Source organism: Macaca thibetana, chromosome 1 (genome assembly GCF_024542745.1).
Source record: "Macaca thibetana thibetana isolate TM-01 chromosome 1, ASM2454274v1, whole genome shotgun sequence".
In the NCBI taxonomy this organism is placed as follows: domain Eukaryota; kingdom Metazoa; phylum Chordata; class Mammalia; order Primates; family Cercopithecidae; genus Macaca; species Macaca thibetana.
In genome coordinates, this window is record NC_065578.1 from 169,815,117 (window position 1) to 169,840,752 (window position 25,636).

General features: G+C 38.0%; 1 long non-coding RNA gene across 1 annotated transcript in view; it reads right to left on the reverse strand.

The window, feature by feature from the left end:
- Window positions 1-20,341: 20,341 nt before the first annotated feature.
- The window catches only part of LOC126949889 (uncharacterized), a 58,267-nt gene continuing 52,972 nt past the window's right edge, over window positions 20,342-25,636 (reverse strand). The window contains exon 3 of the long non-coding RNA XR_007723989.1: window positions 20,342-20,488. This is a non-coding gene — a long non-coding RNA (uncharacterized LOC126949889). The remainder of the gene's footprint in view (window positions 20,489-25,636) is intronic.

A 25,636-nucleotide genomic window follows, 5' to 3' on the forward strand; every position in this document is an offset into this window, starting at 1 on the left:
ACAACATGAGATCTACCCTCTTAACAAAATGTTTAACTGTTGATATGGTTTGGCTGTGTCCCCACCCAAATCTCATCTTGTAGTTTCCATAATCCCCAGGTGTCCTAGGAGGGAGCCAATGGGAGGTAATTTAACCATGGGGGAGGTTACCCTTATGCTGTTCTTATGATAGTGAGTGAGTTCTCATGAGATTTGACGGTTTTCTAAGGGGTTTTTCCCTCTTTTGCTCAGCACTTCTTGTTGCCATCATGTGAAGAAGAACATGTTTGCTCCCTCTTCCATCGTAATTGTAAGTTTCCTGGGCCCTTCCCAACCCTATGGAACTTTGTTTCAATTAAACCTCTTTCCTTCCTTGCAGCATGATAACAGACTAATACAGCAAATTGGTACCAGAAGTGGGGTGCTACTGAAAAGATAACCAGAAATGTAAAAGCGACTTTGGAACCAGGTAACAGGCAGAGACTGGAACAGTTTAGGGAGCTCAGAAGAAGATAGGAAAATGTGGGAATGCTTGGAACTTCCGAGAGACTTGGAGGGCTCAGAAGACAGGAAGATGTGGGAAAGTTTGGAACTTCCTAGAGACTTGTTGAATGGCTTTGACAAAAATGCTGATAGTGATATGGACAATAAAGCCCAGGCTAAGGTGGTCTCAGATGGAAATGAGGAACTTGGAAACTGGAGTAAATGTCACTCTTGCTATGCAAAGAGACTGGAGGATTTTGCCCTTGCCCTAGTGGTCTCTGAAACTTTGAACTTGAGGGACATGTTTTAGGGTATCTGGCAGAAGAAATTTCTAAGTGGAAAAGCATTCAAGAGGAAACAGAGCATAAAAGTTTGAAAAATTTGTAGCCTGAAGATGAGGTAGAAATAAAAACCCATTTTCCAAGGAGAAATTCAAGTCAGAAGCAGAAATTTGCATATGTTACAAGGAGCCAAATGCTAATTGCCAAGAAAATGGGGAAAATGTCTCCAGGGCATGTCAGAGACCTTCACAACAGGGCATGTCAAAACCTTTACAGGCCCAGAGGTCTAGGAGGGTAAAATGGTTTCCTGTGCCGGGTCCAGGACCCCTGTGCTATGTACAGCCTCAGACTTGGTGCCCTGCATCTCAGACACTCCAGCTTTGACTACAAGGAGTCAGCATACAGCTCAGGCCATATCTTGAGAGTGCAGGCCCCAAGCCCTGGCAGCTTACATGTGGTGTTGGGCCTGCAGGTGCACAGACATCAAGAATTGAGGTCTGGGAACCTCTGCCTATATTTCAGAGGATGTATGGAAACACTTGGATGTCCAGGCAAAGGTGTGCTGCAGGGGCAGAGCTCTCATGGAGAACCTCTTCTAGGGCAGTGCAGAAGGAAAATGTGGGGTGGGAGCCCCCACATATGGGGCACTGCCTAGTGGAGCTATGAGAAGAGGGATACCATCCTCCAGACCCCAGAATGTTAGATCAACCCACAGCTAGCACCATGCACCTGGAAAAGTCACAGACACTCAATGACAGCCCATGAAAGCAGCTGGGAAGGGGGCTGTACCCTGCAAAGCCACAGGGTTGGAGCAGCCCAAGACTATGGGAACCCACTTCTTGCATCAGTGTAACCTGGATGTGAGACATGGAATCAAAGGAGATCATTTTGGAACTTTAAGATTTGAGTGTCCCACTGGATTTCAGACTTGCATGGGGCCTGTCATCTCTTTATTTTGGCCAATTTCTCCCATTTGGAAAGGCTGTATTTACCCAATGCCTATAGTCCCATTGTATCTAGGAAGTAACTAACTTGTTTTGATTTTACAGGCTCATAGACAGAAGGGACTTGCTTTGTCTCAGATGAGACTTTGGACTGTGGACTTCTGATTTAATGCTGAAATAAGATTTGGGGGGACTGTTGGAAAGGCATAATTGGTTTTGAAATGTGAGGACATGAGATTTGGAAGGGACCAGGGGTGGAATGATATGGTTTGGCTGTGTCCCCACCCAAATCTCATCTTGAATTGTAGTTCCCATAATTCCTACGTGTCCTGGAAGGGACCCAGTGGGAGGTAATTGAATAATGGGGGTGGTTACCCTCATGCTGTTCTTGTGATAGTGAGTGAGTTCTCATGAGAGCTGATAGTTTTATAAGGGGCTTTTCCCACTTTTGCTCAGCACTTCTGCTTGCTGTTGCCATGTGAAGAAGGATGTGTTTGCTTCCCCTTGTACCATGATTGTAAGTTTCCTGGGGCCTCCCAAGCCCTGTGGAATTGTGAGCCAATTAAACCTCGTGCCTTCATAAATTACCCTGTCTTGAGTATATCCTTATAACAGCATGAGAACAGACTAGTACACATATACAATACAGTATTGTTAAATATAAGCACTGATAACCTATAGGTCACATTTGACAGGCTTCCAAATTAACCAGCTGGGGGAGGTCTTATGATTCATGGCTTACATCCTGTCACTGAGTAAATAATCTTATTGTGAATCCCTCAAATTGTTGATGTACTGATTAATATGTAACCTACTGACACTGAAAAGGACAGTCATTTATTTCTGAACCATGAAGTTTTGTTCATTTGTTTCTGAATCATGAAGTTTTAATGATTGTCTTGCAAGTACACATTTTAGCCTGTATGTTGCATATGTATTCTACCCTCCAAAGAAAAAGGACAGCTCTGGTATGAGGAGCCCCCCTCACTTCTCCTAAACTTTCTTATAAAAGCCTTCCAATGTGTGACAGACTGTGAAACACACCTAACTTTGTGGGTGTGTCTATTCCCAGGCCAGGCTTCCAATAAACTTTTGTCAAGTTATTTCTGCTTTAACAACCTTTATATTTTGGTCAACAGCACTATGTTGTACAGCAGACCTCTGGAACTAATTCGTCTTACATAATCAAAATTTTAGTGATTCCTATAATAGTTTGTGAACCTTGATTCTTTAGTTGGGCTCCTCTAAAAGCAGATGCTTAGATAAGGACTTAGAGGCAGATAGACAATTTGGAAGGTAAACTCAGAAAGACAGGTAAGAAAGTTAGGAAAGTGAGACAAGGAAGGTAGAAAAATGAATAAAAAGCAAGAGGAGCTCAATATAGCTGGAGATTCTCTAAGAAACCCTAGAGCCAAACTTCAGGACCCCAGGACCCTATCACTACAAGAGAGGGAAGCTACAGCACGTGTCCACCACTGCCGCCCCTATAGATTAAGGATTGCCTCCCAGGGATTAGCTCCCTCAAACTTTCTGGTTTATCTTTTACAGCTGAGCAAGCTCTAGTACCAATGAGAAAGCCCTCAGGTAGGGAAAGGGAAATTGCAGTTGTTTAAGGTGGGAATCTGTCAGTGGGCTGAGACTGTACATGGGTATAATAAAAATCAGGGAATCCACAGGATATGGGAGGTGCATCAACAACGTTTGTTACACCCAGTTCCAAATTGACCTTTATTTGCTTTGGGATATTTTGTTATCACACATTTCAGGTCAATTTGACCTGTCCCACTGTTAGTCCAAATCATTTTTTTTCTCATTTTCTTTCTCTATTCACTATTAGTACTTAATATTGCCTTAGGTTTTCACCTCAAGCATCAACTCAAATTAAATGTGAGTGTATACCTGAGATATGTGTTGAGAAAAACCTGAGGTCAGGTTTGGTGCACAGTGACCAATTAAGTATGTCTTCCATGGACAGAGGACAAAGAATATTGTTAGATTTGCCACATATTTGTTATCCTTTGAGAGCAGTAATGGGAAAAAAGGTCTGTGCTAAGTAAACATTTCTGATTGTGACTTAAAGCATTGTAATAATTATTTAGATTGCTCAGACAGAGAAGCAGTTTCAGAAATAATTACCTATGAATTTAATTATACACATTTAAACAACATGTGAGGGTGTAGGAAGTAAGCATGTAACTCATGGGTACAGAAAAATCCTAATATGAAGAAAAGATGCTCTCATATCCCTAAGGATAGAATTAGTATCACATGATCTCTCCATAAAAAAGATATACAAATAACTTCACAAATAAGTGATCCTATGTTAGGAGATAGAAATCTAAGAAGAAATGACAAAAAAAAAAAAAAACTGACTTTTGCCTTGTTATTTCTCCCACACAATAGTAATGGGAGACTTTAACAACCCCACTGTCAATATTAGACAGATCAACAAGACAGAAGGTTACCAAAGATATCCAGGACTTGAACTCAGCTCTGCACCAAGTGGACCTAATAGACATCTACAGAACTCTCCACCCCAAATCAACAGAATATATATTCTTCTCAGCACCACATAGCACTTATTCCAAAATTGACCACATAGTTGGAAAAAAGCACTCCTCAGCAAATGTAAAAGAACAGAAATCACAACAAACTGTCTCTCAGACCACAGTGTAATCAAATTAGAACTCAGGATTAAGAAATTAATCAAAGCCACACAACTACATGGAAACTGAACAACCTGCTCCTGAATGACTACTGGGTAAATAACGAAACGAAGGCAGAAATAAACATGTTCTTTGAAACCAATGAGAACAAAAATACAACGTACCAGAATCTCTGGGACACATTTAAAACAGTGTGCAAAGAGAAATTTATAGCACTAAATGCCCACAAGAGAAAGCTGGAAAGATCTAAAATTGACACCCTAACATCACAATTAAAAGAACTAGAGAAGCAAGAGCAAACACATTCAAAAGTTAGCAGAAGGCAAGAAATAACTAAGATCAGAGCAGAACTGAAGGAGATAGAGACACAAAAAACCCTCCAAAGAATCAATGAATCCAGGAGCAGGTTTTTTGAAAAGATCAACAAAATTGACAGAGCGCTAGCAAGACTAATAAAGAAGAAAAGAGAAAAGAATCTAAAAATAGATGCAATAAAAAGTGATAAAAGGGATATCACCAACGATCCCACAGAAATACAAACTACCATCAGAGAATACTATAAACACCTCTATGCAAAAACTAGAAAATCTAGAAGAAATGGATAAATTACTGGACACATACACCCTCCCAAGACTAAACTAGGAAGAAGTTGAATCTCTGAATAGACCAATAACAAGCTCTGAAATTGAGGCAATAATTAATAGCCTACCAACCAAAAAAAGCCCAGGACCAGACAGATTCACAGTCTAATTCTACCAGAGGTACAAAGAGGAGCTGGTACCATTCCTTCTGAAACTATTCCAATCAATAGAAAAAGAGGGAATCCTCCCTATCTCATTTTATGAGGCCAGCATCATCTTGATACCAAAGCCTGGCAGAGACACAACAAAAAAAAAAGAGAGAGAGAATTTTAGACCAATATCCCTGATGAACATCGATGCAAAAATCCTCAATAAAATACAGGCAAACCGAATCCAGCATCACATCAAGAAGCTTATCCACCATGATCAAGTTGGCTTCATCCCTGTGATGCAAGGCTGGTTTGACATACACAAATCAATAAACGTGATCCATCACATAAACGGAACCAATGACAAAAACCACATGATTATCTCAATAGATGCAGAAAAGGCTTTTGACAAAATTCAACAGCCTTTCATGCTAAAAATTCTCAATAAACTAGGTATTGATGGAATGAATCTCAAAGTAATAAGAGCTATTTATGACAAACCCACAGCCAATATCATACTGAATGGGCAAAAACTGGAAGCATTCCCTTTGAAAACTGGCACAAGACAGGGATGCCCTCTCTCACCACTCCTATGCCTTGTTATTTCTCACTCCAAAACTCCTTATTGGGACCCTGCTTTCCTTATTTCCATGAACTGCAAGCCAATAGCAGAAGAGTGGACACCCACTCACCTCTTCCTCCATGAACTTTACAAGAAGAGGTGCACGCTGGCAAAGCCTCACTCTTTATTTGATAAAAGGTGACTTTTGCAGCTTTCCAGGCTTAGATGTTTTTATCTCCAGTTTGGACTTCAGCTTCATTAACTGAATTTTGACTTAAGCTGGTGTATAGATTCTGAGTCCAGCTGTAACTGATTTCAGATAGTTAAGTTTGTGTGCCCTGGTCTGACCCTTCCTAGGCCACATTCTATTTATGGCCTCCACCTGTTACCACCCTTCTTCCTTCCATCCCCAGTGTTGCTGCCTTGTGCACACCTGACATTCCCTGACCCTCAGTCAGCTTATCACAACAATTAGACCAAATAGCCAACCTCTCAGAGAAAAACAAATGGAAGTGTCCTGCCCTCTTTCAGGGAGAAAGGCATCTTTTACTCCCTGGTCAAAATTCAGCAGCAGAGTGCAAATAAGAACATTTTCTTTTTTTCCACAGGAAATGAAAACCTTAAAAAGTTGTAGCCCCTCAGTGCTTTCACAGATGATAAGGTTTATGATCCAGCCACCATTTAGCCAAAAGCAACTTTTTAAAAGGCTTAGGATATTTGATAGAGTGAGCTTAGAAGTGTATTTCAGCTCTTCCCAGTGACATTTAGATATGTAAACTTCCCTGCTTCTCTATAAGAGGATCTCACATGAATATGAAAGTGATGCTGATTAGATAGTAGCCAAGGGCCTGTGCTCTGGAGTCAGAGCGCCCCTACCGTGTGACCTTGACCGAGCTACTCTACCTCTCAATACATCAGTGTCTTTGTTGGATAAATGGAAAGGGTGATATCAACTTCAGAGTGGTTGTGAAAATTATATCTATAAATAAGAATATGCAGGGGTATGGTTTGGGTACATTTGCCTTCACGGGAAAAACAAAAATATTTATAATGATCAAACAAAGGATGAAGAAAGGATTTTAGATATTAAATGAGTAGAATTGCTTCTTAGTCATTGTGGTAGTTTTAAAATATGGCCCCCAAATTCTTTGGTATTCTTCTGATACGGGTTGGCTCTGTGTCCCCACCCAAATCTCATCTCGACTTGTAATTCTGTGTTGAGGGAAGGTAGTGATTGGATTATGGGGATGATTTTCCCCAAGGTGTTCTCATCAGAGTTGTGCATTCTCACAAGATCTGATGATTTTATAAATGAGAGTTTTTCCTGTGCTCCCACACACTCTCTCTTGCCTGCTGCCATGTAAGATTCCCCTTCTGCCATGATCGTAAATTTTCTGAGGCCTCCCTAGTCATATGGAACTGTGAGTCTATTAAACTTCCTTCCTTTGTAAATTACCCAGTCTCAGGCAGTTCTTTACAGCAGTGTGAAAACGGACTAACACATCCTCCCATTAAGAATTCTGTGCAGTCTGAGTTTGAGACCAGCCCAGGCAAATTAGGGAGACCCCACCTCTACCAAAAAAAAAAAAAAAAAAAAAGGGCAGGCATGGTTGCATGCATTTGTAGCCCCAGCTACTTAAGAGGCTGAGATGGGAGATAGCTTGAGCCTGGGAGATCAAGGCTGCAATGAACCTTGATCATGCCACTGCATTCCAGCCTGGGTGATAGGGTGAGACCCGATCTCAAAAAATAAAAAAGTTGGCTGGACACAGTGGCTTATGCCTGTAATCCCAGCACTTTGGGAGGCCAAGGCAGGTGGATCACAAGGTCAGGAGTTTGAGACCATCCTGGCCAACATGGTGAAACGCTGTCTCTACTAAAAATACAAAAATTAGCTGGGCATGGTGGCACATGCCTATAATCCCAGCTACTCGGGAGGCTGAGGCAGGAGAATAAAAAATTTTAAAAAAGAAAAAAAAAGAAATGGTGGTCTATGTCCTGTCCCTTAATGATGGGTAGACTTGAAACCACCTAAACTATACAGTCAGGTAGAAATGATGTTTTTGTGACTTCTGAGGCCGGGTCATGAAAGGCCATGCTGCTTCTGTGTGGTTCCCTTGAATTACTCACTTCGATGGCTCCCTTTAGAGACACTCCTTCTCAGAACCCAAGCCCCTGCTGCAGAAGCTAGAGCCACATGGAGAGTGACCAGGTGTCCTGGTCAACAGTCTCAGCTGAGCACAGGTTTCAAGTCTTTCCAGCCCACACATGTGAGTAAAGGACTCCCCACATGGTTCCAGCCACAGCCATTTTAGGTATTTTCCAGTTGAGACCCCAGATATTGTGGAGCAGATAAAAGTCACCCACTGTGCCTTATTCAAATTCTTGCTCTTAATATCCATAAGCATAATAAGATGGTTTTTGTCTTTACTACTGTGTTTGGCTTGATTTGTAACACAGCAATACACAACCAGAGCAACCGCACAGCAAAATAATAGAAACAGTCCAAAGGAAACGGGAGATTGGTCTCATGCATATTGAATAGCTTGAACCTAAGGACAGATAACATTAAAACAATTCAACTGTTAACATCTTGTAAACACGATCATGCCCCAGTTTTGGAAGGATTTTCTCTGAAGCTATATAAACCCTTACATAGGATTCATTGGAGACTCTACTTACAAAGCCTAATCATTATTGTCATAATTCTCTTTTTAAGTAAATAAATTATAGTGATGTCATATGGAATTAACATTTACTTAATTAAACAAAGATTTAAAAGCACCTACAGTACTTAGCACACTGTGAGGTAAATTTTTAAGTAATTTTAAAGTAAATAGAATCACCTTGGATGCCTTTTAAAAGTCTGATTCCGGGCTGGGTGCGGTGGCTCACACCTGTAAACCCAGCACTTTGGGAGGCCGAGATGGGTGGATCACAAGGTCAGGGATTCGAGACCAGCCTGACCAATATGGTGAAACCCCATCTCTACTAAAAATACAAAAATTAGCTGGGCGTAGTGGCGGGCACCTGTAATCCCAGCTACTCAGGAGGCTGAGGCAGGAGAATTGCTTGAACCCGGGAGGCAGAGGTTGCAGTGAGCCGAGATGGCACCACTGCATTCCAGCCTGGGCAACAAAGCGAGACTCCATCTTAAAAAAAAAAAAAAAAAAAAAAAAAAAAGTCTGATTGCAAGGCCCATCCAAAGAGATTCTGATTTAGTAGGTGTGCATTTGTTTGTTTGTTTGTTTGTTTGTTTGAGACAGAGTCTTGCTCTGTCATCCAGGCTGGAGTGCAGTGGCGCAATCGCGGCTCACTGCAACCTCTGCCTCCCAGGTTCAAGCCATCCTCCCACCTCCGCCTCCCAAGTAGCTGGGACTACGGACACACACCACCATGCCCGGCTAATTTTTTGTATTTTTAGTAGAGACGGGGTTTCACCATGTTGGCCAGACTGGTCTCAAACTCCCGAGCTCAAGTGATCTGCCTGCCTTGGCCTCCCAAGGTGCTGGGATTACAGGCATAAGCCACCATGCCCGGCCAGTACGTGTGCATTTTTGACAAGCAATTCAGAAAATTCTGATACTGGTGGTATAGGGAAAAAAGCTTCTCATTTTTTCAAGCAATTCAGAATATTCTGATACTGGTGTTATAGTGAAAATACGCCTGAAGAGGGAATGGAGTACACAAAACAAGTATATACCATAGCTTCTGCCCTCAAGCAACTTAATTTGAATTAATAGAAAAGACATTTCTGTGAACAACATAAAACAGCATTGAGGCTTCAAATTGTGTTTGGGGTTTTAATCCACTAGAGTTAATATTTTTCTTCTCTAATTTGAATTGTCAGAAGAAAAACTAGGCCCAAGAGTCTGAGGTTTTTCTAACTGGCAGGGAAGCTTAAGCAATTTACTTAGTGCTCGATCTGATTAACACAGTCCTTTTACAACTTACACGAGCAATATATTCTAAGATTAAGTGAAGAATGTAATGTCAAAGTTGAATTTTACTTTCCAGGAAGATTAAAGGAAAACCCTGTGTTTCACATTGAATGACTAGCCCAGGGAAAGACTTGGACTAAATATCCCAGGAAGCTTTTCAGTAAAATAGGAAGTAAAGGGTGGGTTGAAATTTTAATATCTTTTCCCCACCCGTCCAGTCTCTTCTTTCCTTATGTTCCTGGGATCATGAAAATACAAATATTTTCCAAACTCTTTTTAAAAATTCAAAGAAATATATTTTAAGTTAAACATGGCATATTGAACACACATGTCTGTACTCTCCCTCTCTTTAGGGATGCCACTAACATGACAAAAAATATGTATATATAAAAACTCACAGGGACAAAGAGAACAGATGAGACAACACTAAATAAAATATTTCAGCAAAATTTTTTCTTTATTTTTTTTGAGACAGAATCTCATTCTGTAGCCTAGGTTGGAGTGCAGTGCTGCGATCTCTGCTCACTGCAACATCCGCCTCCCATGTTCAAGTGATTCTCTTGCCTCAGAACTCCCAAGTTGCTGGGATTGCAGGCATGTGCCACCACGCCTGACTAAATTTTGTGTTTTTAGTAGAGACAGGGTTTCTCCATGTTGGCCAGGCTGGTCTTGAACTCCTGACCTCAAGTGATCCACCCACCTCAGCTTCCCAAAGTGCTGGGATTACAGGCATGAGCCACTGGCACCCGGACCAACGAAATTTTAGAATATGAAAAAATTATGGGCAATTATTAACAGACTTAGAACACAGAAGGCTCAAATGTGAACCTTCTATGGTAAGACACCAACATCAGACCAGTGATTTCTGCCCTAGTCCCTCAGACTCAAGCATTTGGATTCACCTGGTACCCTTGAAGATAGGGATGAAGAATGGCATTGAAACAGGAAGACTGGTTAAATGTTTATGGAAGGACACTTAAAGTCCTTCTATACAAGCTAAGAAGCCAAGCTACTACTCTTTCAGGAACTCCACAGAAAATAGAAGGTTTTCTTTATAAAGATAATTCCATCTCTGAGAATGAGAATGAGTTACTGTATGCAAACAGAAGACTAAGTGAACGTCTTCATAAAAATGGTGAAAATCCCAAAGTAGAAGCCTCTGATATTAAAAATAGAAACCTAAACCAACAACCAGATAGATGAAAGAAAGAAATTTAGAAGAAATGAAGAAAATGCAGGAAGCAGAAGAAAACTTCAGAGCAATTATAATTAACACCTACAAAAGATAAGATATTCCAATGTGAAACAAGAATCACATGCTAGAAAAAGAATATTCAGAGAACTTTTTGAAGTAAAATTTGGATATAACTAAAAATTTACTCGAAGTGTTAAAAATAAACTTGAGGACATTCCTAATCTTCATCCTTCTCCTCCCCAAAAAAGTGTGGATGATAGGAAAGAAAAAAATGAGAAAGTTAGAGGATCGATTCAGAGATCCACATCTCCCTAACTGCTGTTGTAGAAAGAAGGAATGAAAATGTAAAGTAGAATACCTTATCAAATAAACAATTTTTTAATTCCTCATAAAGAGCATGTCTTCATTATGATACATTTGACCCACAAAGTGCCCAAACAATATATGAATAGCTCCATACTGTGTCAAAGTAAATTACACCATAATTCAAAGAAGAAAAAAAAAAGCCCAACAATGTGGCACAAACGCAATAGAAGTTTATATCTCAAACCATCAACATATACATGTAGATGGACTTTACAGACTCGTGCGGTCTCAAAAGATCTGCCTTCCAAATACTTTCTCAGAAGGTTCTTCGAAGATGTGCTCTACAAAAGCAAAAGAGAAATCCAAGAAAAGGAAGAAAAAAAATCCAAAACAGAGGATCCAAAAACAAGTGTAAAATGAACTGATGATGATAAAGACATACTCCAGAACGACAGCTGTGCAGCAAACCTAGAAAGCAAGTTCTGACTGGGGAAAAAAGATGAAAGTTTTCAGAAAGGATAAGCCTGCATGCACATGTGCACACACACACACACACACTCTCACACATTGAACTCATAGATTTCTTGGACATATGACTACATTGAGAGAAGTTTTAATGTTCTGTCAGTGAGTATGGGGTTTAATTAGTGTTAGGTACATAAAAATTAAGTAATTAAAGGGTAAAGAAATATATCCTGATATCCTACGTGACTCATCTGCAAATCATATTAAGGCAATTATAATGACATAAACACTGAATATTCATTTAACCAAAAATTAGAATTATAGAGGGGACAGCAAATGGCAAAGGTATTGGGAGTGGGGTATGGAAATATAAGAGCACTAAATCCTCATTTTTCATGAAAAAAGTCAATTGATAATGCTTAAATGAAAAATGTAAAGATAAGAGTTTAAATTTGTTTCGAAATATGGAGAGTCTTAATCTGGGTTCCCCAAAAAGCAGAGCCTGTGGCAAAGGCTGATGTGCCGCTCATTTATTAGGAGAAATAATGGAAAGGGGGAATGAGACAAGCAAAGGGTGAGTCCCAATCAAAGGTGGTTACCAAATTATAAATCGGCTACTCTTGATAGCAAGCACAACTGATGACTCATTGTCACAATTGTGAGAGGCTGTGTAAATGAAATCACTTGAGACTGTCCATTATGCTAGAGATGAAGGCAGAAGACTTAACCATCAGCTTCTATATCTTACTGGTCAAAGGTTCACTTCACATGTGTGAGTTAAACACAGGCTGGGGGTACGGTGGTTCATGCCTGTAATCCCAGCACTTTGGGAAGCTGAGGTGGGTGGATCACGAGGTCAGGAGTTCAAGACCAGCATGGCCAACATGGTGAAACCCTGTCTCTACTAAAAATACAAAAATTGGCCAGGCGTGGTGGCACATGCCTGTAATCCCAGCTACTCAGGAGGCTGAGGCAGGAGAATCACTTGAACTGGAGAGGTTGAGGTTACAGTAAGCTCAGATATGCTATTGCACTCCAGCCTGTGTGACAGAGTGAGATTCCATCTCAAAAAATAAATAAATAAAATAAAATAAAGGTAAACAAATGCAGTCATCAAATGAGCAAGGTCATGCTTCAGTGTCAATAGGGACGCCCTGGATATGAGGCAAGAGGCATAGGAGGCAGGCTGGAAGTGAGAGGTTGTTCGGTCATGGCTCAGTGAGGTTAGTTAGAGCCTATGCAGGGCTGGTCACTGGGGAGGTGATAGAACAAGTAACCACACTCTTTAGAGACAAGTGAGGTTGTCTGATTCTGGAAGAGCACATAAGGGGTGCTAGATTCAGGGGGTAAGTATTAGAAAAAGCTAATAGAATTAAACAGAATAGCCCATGAAGAAACAAAATAAGAGGTAGTGAAGATTAGGCTGGGACTCTTAAAATGTAATTTTATTTTTAAACTCATGTGTATGCATTATTATATTAAAAACACAAACTTAAAAATGCCTAAAAGTATTTTACATAGTAGGATTCTTTATTCCAGACACTTGGTAACAGCATTGTAACTGATAATTGCTTTTAATTTTCACAAAGCCGAAATCAAAGTGGTGGTGGTTGTTGTTATTTTTAACTTTAGGCCATTTCTATTTCCATGCTACTAACATACTGAATGTAATCAATTACCAAAATTCATAAAGTCAGCCAACAATTCTCAAATTTTTCAGTCTAAGAAATCCTTTATACTCTTAAATTTCCATAGGTTTTATTTATTGGTATTTGCCATGTTAGAAAATAAAATTGAGACTTTAAAAAATATTTTGTTTATTGATTCACTTTAAAATAACAATGTAAACCCATTGTATGATGTCGTAAGTAACATCTGTTTTTAAAAAATAACCACATTCTCCAAAGCAAAATACTTGAGTGAGAAGAGCAGCATTGACAAGCACTTTTGCAATTCTCTTTACCTTCCAGCTTAATCAAAGACAGTTTATTCGTTATATTTGCTTCTATATTCAGTTTGTTGTAATACGTTGTTTGGTTAAAATCTATGGAAAAAAGAAACATGGCTTCACACAGATATGTTGTTAGAAAAGGAAAGGGTATTTTAATAGCCTTTTCGGGTAATTGTGTTTATTCTTCTTTGGTACTATGCCATAACGTGACATTGAAAACCACATCCATGAACTTTTTGTATTCTATTACATTAAAAATCATTAGTCCATTTGGCACCTTAAACAGACCTTTTTGTTAACCATGCATTGATCATGTGAAAGGTATCTGTCACTGAACTATTTAGACCTTCCAAATGTTGATCCATTTCATCAAATTGTCAAAAAATCACACTCATTAATACCACCACCTGTCTCATTGGAAAAGTCTTTTGGTATTGGGAAACTGACTACCTTATGGTGATAAATACAAGTTTTCCAAATTTCTAATTTTTGTGTGGAAGCTCAAATATTTTTATTGACAACAACAACAACAAAAATCAGAAGCTTTTTTAAAATGACCAGCTCACTTCATTTATTTTTAAGAAAATGTCTGCCAAATAAATTAGGATAACTCTAGTTTACCTGTCAGTCGTCTCTTCAAGTGAAAATGACATGCCACGAAAAAAGCAGCTAGTTTAGCTTGCAATTCAAACATACATAAGTGCTTTTCTTCAAAACAGTCACCACATATCACTATGCAACCAAAGGGCTTTCTTCCAACCTCCCATTTTGTCATACAGAAAGTTAAAATGACATACACACAAAGGTTGAGATCTAATAAAACCAATAATCTTTACTGCTTCATAAAGATACTTTTCAGTGTCACTGCCATGTTTTTTAACTGTAAATGTATGGTGAAGAAATACAATGACTTCTAGTTTAGCTTGGTACCACTGCCTTGATTCATACTAAGGTGCCAGTAGTCTTACCCACCCTTGTTTTTGCACCCTGACTGCAAATGTCAGCTCAGTGAAAAAGATAAATAATGTTGTTAGTATTATTATGAAAACAGCTTTACCCTCTGAAACACTCAGAAAGGATCTCAGAGACCCACAGGATATACGGATTGAACTTTGAGAACTACAAATATGTGTACTAAGTACCATAAATCATTACAAGCAAGAATCTTCACTTTTTTGCCAGACTGAAGTAAAAATTGAGCTAAGCATTCAAAGCTGTCATAAATATGTATGATGCCTTAGATTGTACACAGGCAGTAGGATGAGATACTAATGATACTTGATCACAGCTCAGAGAACCTGAGTTCCAGTGCTATCATTCACAAGTCATAGGACCATTGATTAGTCAAGTGTGCTCCTCCGAGTGTCATTCTCCCCATTTCTATCTTGAAGATGATACAGCCTACTTCTCAGGGTTATTGGATAGACTAGAGCTACTTAAAATGTAGTCCCTGAACCATCAGCATCATAGAAAAATAGAAAGTATGGGAAAGTACCTGGGAATTGGTTAGAAATGGAAAATCTAGGGTCTCAACCCACATGTGTTGACTCAGAATCTCTGGGTGTGGGGCACAGGAATCTCTCTCAGTCTTTCCTAATAATTCTTGCTCATATCCAACTTTGAGAAGTGTTGATATAGACCATGCACGATAAAGGATTGGAAGATATGAACACTATACAAATTTATGTTATTAGGATAATAAGAAAAAAAGGCTTTCCAGGCAACATAACTACATAAAGATTGCTACTTTAGTCATATTTGTTTGTATCATCTATAGTCAGATAGTACTAATCTAACTGTTGGTATGAAAGATACATGTGTTTCACAGAAACGAATTTAAAAATGCAAAGCCAAAAAAAAGTCTAGAGTTAGGGGAGATAGCAAAAGGTATGCATGGAAAAACCGTGGGAAATAATGCTGAATGTGGTTAAAGTATAAAATGAGATGTTTATACTTTGTACAATAGGCAATAAGGAACCATTACAGATTCTTCCATTTTAAAGTGACATAATGAAAGACTGTTTTAGGAAATCAGTTTGTTAACCATGGTGCAGAATGAATTGAAAGGGGAAAAGACAGGAAGGCAAGAAGTATTTCATGAAACCATACATTTTTCCTCCCCATAGAATAAAAAAAATTATCTGATGAATTTGGATAAGATTCACACAGTCATAGGCATTTGTCCGATAGGAGTGAAACCAAGGTAAAGAAAACTATGAGTATATGATGTGTTCATCACTTACCCCACACATAACTTTATTTCCAGCACTTTCACTTTCCCTTTCTTTCAGTTCTAAGTCTTCTGCTAATTCACTGCTCTCAAACTCCTGTCTCTCACTTGCCTGTCTTCCAACCTGCTCTCCTTTATTCAGCAGCCCGAGGTCTTCTCCTATTAATGAAGAACAGCTTTTCTCTATTTCCTTTCCTTTAAGCCCCTATACCTACTAAAATTTCTAAATGACAAGAAACAGTTTTGCAAGAATTTCTGTGCTAAAGGAGAGGTGAAATGTAAAAGCTACATGTCCCAGTTAGAGTCCGCTTCTCTTCCCAGACATATAAGGAGTTATCAACAGCTTTTTCAAGATAATGCTTCTATTTCAGCATCAGAAAAAGAAAAAATTGGAAGTTAAGAAGGGAAAATAAAATGAAAACAAGACAGAAGCAATGTCTCTGCAATTCAGCCTTGGAAAAGATGAACAAGTCAAAAACAAGGAACTTGGAGCTGAAGTTGAATTTATCTGTTTGTGTGTACAGGGGACAGAACCAGGTCAGAATGTCCTCGTGGAATTTTATCTGTCCTGGAATAGAATTACCCTGAGTAAAACTAAAAGCATAATGCAAAGTTTGGATAGCAATGGTTGAAGAAGTCCCTCAGGTTTGACCCTTAATTAAAGGAAGCTAATTACATAAATAAAATATTATCTGAAGTGATCCCTGTCAAAAGCATTCAATTAATGTGTATTTCTGGCTGCAACTACATCAGAAAGTGGAAGTTAAAAAGATTTAGGGCCAGGTGTCGTGGCTTATGCCTATAATCCCAACATTTTAGGAGGCCAAGTGGGGGTGGATTGCCTGAGTTTAGCAGTTCAAGACCAGCCTGGGCAACATGGCAAAACCCATCTTTACAACAAATACAAAATCAGCCAGGCATGGTGGAGCATCCCTGTAGTCCCAGATACTTGAGAGGCTGAAGTGAGAGAGTCACTTGAGCCCTAGAGGTCGAACCTGCAGTGAGTCATGATCATGCTACTGCACTCCAGACTGGCAACAGAGCAAGAACTTGTCAAAAAAAAAAAAAGGAGAGAGAGAGAAGGAAAGAAGGAAGGAAGGAAGGAAGGAAGGAAGGAAGGAAGGAAGGAAGGAAGGAAGGAAGGAAGGAAGGAAGGAAGGAAGGGAGGGAGGGAGGGAGGGAGGGAGGGAGGGAGGGAAGGAGGGAGGGAAAGGAAGGAAGAAAGAAAAGAAAAGAAAAGAAAAAAGAGGAAGAAGATTTAGAGCAAGGCAGAACTTCAACATCACAGACAGGGGAGGAGTAACTTGAAAGTGTGGGGGATTTCAGCATCTTTCACAGTGCATCAAGCTTCATACCTTTTCTTAATTTAGATTGAATACAAGCATGCAGATTCAGTTAAGTTAGGTGTTATTATGAGATGCAAAGCTTTTTAAATTATACCTAAAATTTTTGGATGAAAAACTCAATGAAAAGGCAATTTATTTATAGCGGTATCATATATAAGGAAAATGAAACTCTTTAGAAAATGCTCGAGAATGCTATATCTTTCATTTAACCATTTGAATCAAAAGAAGACCTATTTATTGGAAGGAAACTATGGTAATATTAACATAGACTCTAATCAATTTGGTCCTATTTTTATTCATTCATAGATAATATCTAGCACAGTTCTATATAACAAATCTACCACAACTAACAGGGCATAATATAGCTTATGGGGTTTATACTCTAGTAAAGGAGATGGGGGAAAGGTGTAAACACAAAACCATAAATACACAACAATATAAAGTAAATTGTAAATGCAAATAGAAAAAAAGAGGGGGGCTAAGATAGAGAAGAAATGAGGGGTGAGTTTAAATAAAGTAGTTAGGGGAAACATCTCTAAAAGGATATTAAATCTGTGATCTAAAAATGAGAAATTATCCAAGCAAATAGTAGAGAGAAGCTCTCTCCTGCCAAGAAAACAGCAGGGGACTGGCAGAGATGCTTTCAAAGACCTAAGAAAAGACAAATGTGACTGAAACATGGTGTGTAAAGAGGAGAGGGGCAAAGGATGAGAGAAAGTGTGGGGCTCAGGCCATGAGAGCCTTCTAAGCTGCCCTGTTAAGAGACAGTGGAGAAAATGAGGACAGAAGTCGGTGGACTTGGCAACTTCGACGTAATGGGTAATGTGGATTACAGCAGATTCGGTGAAATAATAACGTCAGGAATCTCACTGGCGTTAGTAGGAGAGAAAGGCAGTAACGGAGGAGAGATTCACATGTTTGTCTCTCTCAAAGCTGTGAAGTGGGAGCTGAGGATGGAGAGATCGCTGGTAGGAATATAGGGACCCAGGAAGTCTGGGTTTTGTTTTTTCCAAAGACAAAAGATCACAGCATGTGTGCGTTTGTTCTGATAGGATTGCAGTGGTCCAGGGGAGAGGCAAAGGATAATGGAGAGCAGGAATGGGGTCCAGAGCACAAGGGAAAGATTAGATATAAGGGAAAGCACAAAGATAGAAAAAGAGATTGCATGAACACAGGTCAAGGTGTGGATTTACTGGTGGAAGGTTTGGAAACATCGTCCTCTACCATCCTCATCTCCTCCTAACCTCGGAATCCCTAAGCCACTCCTTTAACTCATCTAATCTTTACCTATTGAAACTCTTTCTAGATTTAAATCATCAACACATCTTATCTGCTTGAAAATATTCATGAATTCCACATGAAAGTTATTTTCCTAAATCCACAGTGTTTACAAAGATTGTACTGCCAATTCAATACAGAGGACTTTTAACAGCATAGTCCTATAATTTTACTTATGGAATATAATGTGATGAGCAAAATGTTTTAAGATGAAAGATAAATTTTTTGGCCACTTAAAGGTGGCCAAAAAAAGTGGCAAGATCCAAAATCATTGCATAAGTTTTCTGTACATTCTTCCTAGTATCATTTAATGATATTATTAGGGTCTCATTATATGCTTTTTCACCCATGCTACTTCCACTTTTTATATAAGTGTAGCATTCAAATTATTTCTTGAATAATATCCCCAGTGCTTCACAGAATGTGTCTCTGCACTAGAAATGTGTTTCTATATTCATATATCCCTTCATTTATTTTCCATTACTCAATTAAGAAAGAAATAATAGGAGACGTAACATAAAGCACATTATTGTGCCTTGTCCAACTGGCTATAGATAGATAGATCACCTTCAAATATAGTAGCAAATGCTGTCTTACTATAAAAGAGCTTTTACCTTTTCAAATCCAAATGCCCTGAGTTATTTTAAGCTCTGCTACCATCAGTCAGCTTCCTGGTGTGGAAGAACATATAACTTAGATAAAGCTAGAGCAGCTGGAGCAATCACCACAAATCACCAGTTATAAGACTTGCTTGCAGCAGTAATACAGGCTGAAAAGTCCCCCTCCCCTCAAAAAAAAAAATAACCAATGAAGAAGTTAATGTGGTGTTAGAGCTAGTAGTTGACCGTTGCTCTTGCCATCTGTCATCCCATTGGACTACATAAGTAGAAGTCAACAAGAAATTCGTCTCTTATGTTGACACCACACAATGTCATTTTCTATTTATGCACATTGTTAAATTTCATTTGATATCAAAATTAATCCAGAAGTTTCTAAGAGAAGAAAGTAGTAAGAAATTTTCAATGTTTCAAATATCTCTAAACGAAAGAAAACTAAGCTTTAAGAACATTGCTAACCTTCTATAGAATAAAAGCGTTTTTCCCACAACATGAGTTTCAATTGAGAAATTTTATGTATTCAACTGCTCCTGTCTTCATTGAGAAATATCTGTCCTCAAAAGTTATAATCTGGTTTACAACACAGGTAGCAGGCTAATTTAAATAAATCAAAACATTTTCTAAATACTAATTAAATTCACAATAAGATTCCATTACATATGTACCAGGATGGCCAAAGTTAAAAACAAGATACCAAATGGTGGTGAGAATGTAGAGTAACATGAACTCTCACATATTGTTGATGGTAGTATAAAAATTGATACAATACACTTGGAAAACTACAGGAAAACTACAAAAGCCAGTGATGTGCTGTGACAGTAAATGTTTAACAACTGAGTCTGTGGTGGGAGAGGGATAGTAATTTGTATCATTTGCCAATTTCTATAGTGTAAACACGCCTCTGATGGCCAGTCTGACGCTACCAATGCGATGTCACTGAATGTGAATTTTGGAAGACATGTGCAAAATTAGCTCTTATGAGCTGGTACAAGCCAGTCCATTTTACCTCTGACTAGGTTGAAAACTCCGATTTCCCCAGACCCTACAAATTTCCTCCTAATTATAATCCCAATAGAGATGCATACACGTGTTCACGGAAAGCCACGTATAAGAATATTCACAGCAACACTATAAAAGCCAAAAACTGGCAACAACCCACATACCCATCAATCAGGGAAAAAATTAATTGTGGTGTATACATACAATGGGACAATATTCAACAATGAAAATTAACAAACTACTACTTATCCAAAAACACAGATGAATCTCTCAAATCTAACACTGATAAAAAGAGCCAGACATCAAAGAATAATGATTCCATTTAAATAAAGTTTAAAAGCAGACAAAACTAATCCCTGATGATAGAAAACAAAATAATAGTTACCTTGTTGAGTGAAAGCACCTATGAAGGGGCACAGGAAGGCTTCTTAATCTGGTGATAGCAGTTCAGGTGTGTTCATTTTGTAAAAATTCTTTGAGCTATAAACTTACAACAGTGCACCTCTTTTGCATGCCTGTTACACAACAATAAAACAAGTTTACTAAAAAATAAAACTTTTCCAACAAAACAATTACGAGGATTCACTTTCCTCTGTGGTTATTCTCTGTTACACTAACTCTCATCACCTGTTAAAAAGAGTACAGACTCTACTGGTTCTGCTGCTTGCATGCTGTGTGACTGCACAAATTACTTAACCTCTCTAAGTTTCAGTTATCTCTTACACAGAAATCATAAATATTTACTTAATTGGTATATTACACAGATTAAAAATAATATATATAAAATGTCAATATGGTATCTTTTCTACAGTCCACAATCCCTAGAACAGCCAGAATAATATTTAAAAAAAAAAAAAAAAAACAGAATAAACATCCAATTATACTAGTCCCTTGCTTAAAACTCTCCAATTACTTGAGAAAAAATAAAATTCTTATCATGGTCTACAAGGACCTCTGTGGCCTGGCCCTTGCCCTGTCTCTGACTTTACCTCCTACTATGCTCATTCTCACTCTCTGCATTCCAGCCACACTCCCTGTTCTTTGAACTCACCTAGCTGGCAGTTGCCCCAGAGCCTTTGCTTGTGCTACTATCTCTGTTTGGAATGTTGAAGCCCCACATCCATGCAAGGCCAGTTCCATTCCCAGATAAGTCTTATATCAAAAATCATCTTCTCAGAAAAAGGCCATCTCTGACATTTCAATAAAAAGTAGTCTCCCCAGTTACTCTCTATCCCATTTCCCTGTTTTATTTTTCAATACAGCATTTATTGCTAGCTGGAATTACTTCAATTTACTGTCTTTCTTCCATCATTGTAACCACACACCTCACAGTAAGCCAAATAAGGGAGGGATAGTGTCTGATATACTCACTACTGTATCTTCCAGCACTAGAAGAATACCTGCCACACAGTACTCACTAGATGGTTGTTGATTTAAAAAATAATCAATAAACAATAATTTTTTTCAGAAACAGTCACTATTTCCTCCTTCAAATATCCTCATACATCATAAGAGTTTATAAATTTGTAAGTATTTTAGGATGGAGTTTATTAATTTGTGAGTATTTTAGGATGAAATACTGTGACTACATTTGCTCCTTGAACCATTGTTTTTATGTAACAGTTCTAGTTTCTTTTCTATTATAGATCTTAAGGATAAGGTCAAGTTCAGGAGCCAACCAAAAGAAAAATGTAGTGTACTACCTCACCCTGGTAAAATGCATTCATTTGACAGAGTAAACAGTTTGAAATTGTTCATTACTAAGACATTGACTCCCATATGTGATAAGCTGTGTTAATCTGGGACATGATTTTTATAACTGCATTATGTCTTTTAGAGAACTGTACTTAGGGTCCTTTTTCCCTCTGGAATTTTGATGAAGAAATCCTACAATCCATGTCTTCAGTATGGCTCTTTAAAAAGCAGTTCTTCTTGCTATTTCTGGGAAAATAAACCTTTAAAATCCTCAATCACTTTCCCAGGTGTAAAATGAGCAATTCTTTCAGGACATCATCAAAAATATTGTTCATCTGCATAGTCTCATGTCTACTGCAACCAGTGTTCTCTTATTGTGTAGTCTGAAGCTGAAAAGACAATAACTCATTAAAAGTAAAACCAATCACCTACATGTAAACAAAACCATCAGAGGAAGTTTTTAAAATGCTTCTCTAAGCTGAATATTTAGATCTGTTCTATTTAAAATCACATGATGGAAATGATTTTAAAACACTTTGAGTTTAACAATCCCCAGAAGTATAAGAATGATATATAATCATTCTAATATAATCATTCTATACCACATTATAAAGGCTAATATATAAAATTGTATGTCATCTAATTAACTTGGGACCCATTAGAAAAATTAATTTAAAGCAATAACAACAAAAATTACACCTCAAACTACAATTTTTTTAAAACTATCTTACAAAATATTTGGCGTTTTAACTTAATCTAACAAAGGAAAAGTTGGCTTCCTTATAGCAAATGTAGATGAAGATGGGCTGGAAGTAAGAGTTGAAATGGGTGCATTAGAGAAAAATGGAAACATACAAGAAACAATTTAGAAACCTTATAGACTCAGCCTGGTAGGGGTTTGTCTGTTTGAGAGAGAATTAGTCGCACAGGAAGAAGGCTGTTGATGCCTTTGATCAACGAAAAACCCTGGAGAGGAAAGACTTACACAGTTCAGGGTTAAAAAGAGATTGAAAACAAAATGCTTAGAGGAGATGAGATGGCAAAGAAAGCCAGAAACTTTTAAAGTAGTGGGAGCCAGCACACACAGGAACTATCATCAATCTCTAACGTCTCACACTTCATTCAGAGCTTTCTTCAAACTGCTGAAACCATGTTATTTCATAGCATTTGGGCTGACTTTAATCGTGAAATATTTTTAAAACTGTCTCTCAAAGAATGAAACTTTTCTTTTAAATCATAATTAAATAAATGTTGTTAAAAGGAAACTCTTATAACAAGTTCAGAAATTCCATAATTTCTTTTCCTCAAGAAGTGATCTTAATAGTCCAGATGGTAATGCTGACCCTTATTAGCACAAATTAGATTGCATATATCACCTAAATTGTGCCCCATAGTTTTACCCAAGAAAAGCAATGAATATTAGCAGATTCACACAGAAGTTTCTTCTCTGATAAAAGTAAGAAAACCCATCAGAAAAGATTAATTTTATCATCTTACACTGAGATATGAATCAGTCATGTAATTGCTACATAAATATAAAAATAAAATTTTTGTATTAGGTATTTGTTAGAAAAAAACAAATTAAACCTCTTACACAATTGGGGGTGAGAAACTCTAAGGAGAGAACATCATAGAAGACATCTATACAATTAGTAACATGAGATTCCGACAAAGTCAAACCGGATGCGATGCAAAGCAATTATAACTAAAGTTAATACGGTAATTTTCATGAATGCTTGAAGTTGTGACTAACTACAACTGAATGACTGAAAAATTCCACATTAGATACCCCTTATTTTTAACAGTGGCCCCATGGTTAATCTAATAATAGGTGTAAATTTTAATAATTTTTCTATAACATGGAATGTACTCAGAAAATGACAAAAATTAAACTCTAGATTTAAATTCCAAAATCTGTAGTTGGACAATTAAAATACTACATAGAGAGAGTACTAGTTAGGAGTACTAGTTAATCTGTATAGGGTACTAGTTAAGGGTGTGGATTCTGTAGGTGGACCATGCAGATTACCATTCCACCTCTCCTGCTGGCATTTGTCTTGTCCAAGAGACTTGACCGCTGTGAGCCTCAGTGTCTTCACTATAACACAGAATAATACTAGTAGTAGTAGGTGGCAGTAATTTTACATGGAGGTGCCACAATATCTTTTAGCCATCCACTGGTTTTCGGAATTTACAATACAGAGCCAGGTTCTCCACTTTGGAGGACCAGAAAGGGACCTTTATCAATATACTCAAAGTCCACCAGTTTCTCAGTAATAAGTTTATAATAACTAAAACCACAAAAGATTGAAGGTATCTAAGAATGCCAATCCTTAAAAACAATCCATGAAGTACCCATTATTATCCCCATTTTTCAGATGAGGAAACTGAGGTTTAAAAGTTTAACTCTCCCAATATATCAAAACAACTGAATGGCAGAGCTGCTCTTCAAACCCTAGACTGTAATACTCCAATACCACTCTGCAATAATGGTTCTCATGAATGTTTTTATTCTACAACAAAGATGTATAAGGATAGCCACATTTGTATAATCTATCACAGTGGTTCACAAAGTATGGCCTGGGAACCCCTGTGGGTCCTCAAGACCTTTTCAGGGAGTCCATGAGGTGACAACTATTTTCATAATCATACTAAGATACTATTTGACTGTTTTATTTTCATTCTTTCATCAGCATACAGTGAAGTTTTTTAGAGGCTACGTGATCAGTGATATTGCAACAAATTGAACGCAGAAACAGATAACAGAATCTAGCTGTCTTCAGTTAATCCGGACATTAAAGGAACTTGCAAAAATGTGAAACAATGCCACTCTTCTAAAGTTTTTTTTCTTTTTCTTTTTTTTTTTTTTGTTTTGGAAAATAAGATTTTTATTAAAATGTTATTTATGTTAACATGTAATGGGGTTTTTTTAAATTATCAATACATATTTTTAGATATTCTCAGTTTTTAGTTGAATCTGCTAAACATACTTAGGTGTAATACCCATAAACAAAAGCTCTTTAGGGGCCTCAATAATTTGTAAGAGTCTAAAGGTGTCCTAAGAACAAAAGGCTTGAAAACTGTGAAGAACTTTCACAGTACTTATGTCATTGCCAATACAAGATTATAGGTAAGGAAAAAAAGATTATACAAGGAGTGTTTTTCAATAAGCAGCCAATTTAGTTTGACAGTTATCTGGTCACCCCGAAATCAAATGTAATTTCTACCACTGCATCTACCCAAATTGAAGGCATTTTTCCATGATGAAAGGCCTTCCAAGAAATTATTGCCAGATGATATTATGTGAATTTTTTTATGGTTTGGGAAGAAAATGGGATATGAATTAACAAGTGAGAAGTCAAATGATTCCAGCAAAATGATATTTATTGTGTGTTTTTAAAAAGGAGTCCATATCTTAAAAGATTGCTAAAGAATCTCTTCCACATAATACAGGGAAAGAGGGTGAAAAACTTAGCTTACTACAAACTATCATAAGCCTTTAACCTTAAAAAAAGACATGAAGTCTACATATATGTGTGTGCTATAAAAATGTAACTATAACAAAAAATACACATAATTTACATTATATTATATATACCATTTAGATAAACCTGTTACTTCTGTGCAGGCTCCCCCGGACTCCCCCTCACCATTTCTTTCTAAGTCCTGACCCCAAATCATGAAGTGCCTTCCTTGGTTGCTCTGTGACCTGGCCAGCTGCAGGTTTTTTCCAACAGGCTTGAACCGAAACCAGGGCCTTGCACATTTCCAGGCACTGAAAAAAGTTATCTAGGTTGTTGCCCAAAACACTAAAAGAAACTGGCCCTGGCTTGAGCCAAAATCCTCAACCCTTCATAGAAACTTCCTACATGACTCCCTCATTTCAGACACGCCTAGGTAGAACACCTCCTTTCTCTCGCTGTCCGCCACAAGGATTGGAGCAGCACTCTGTAAGTTCCCCTAATAAA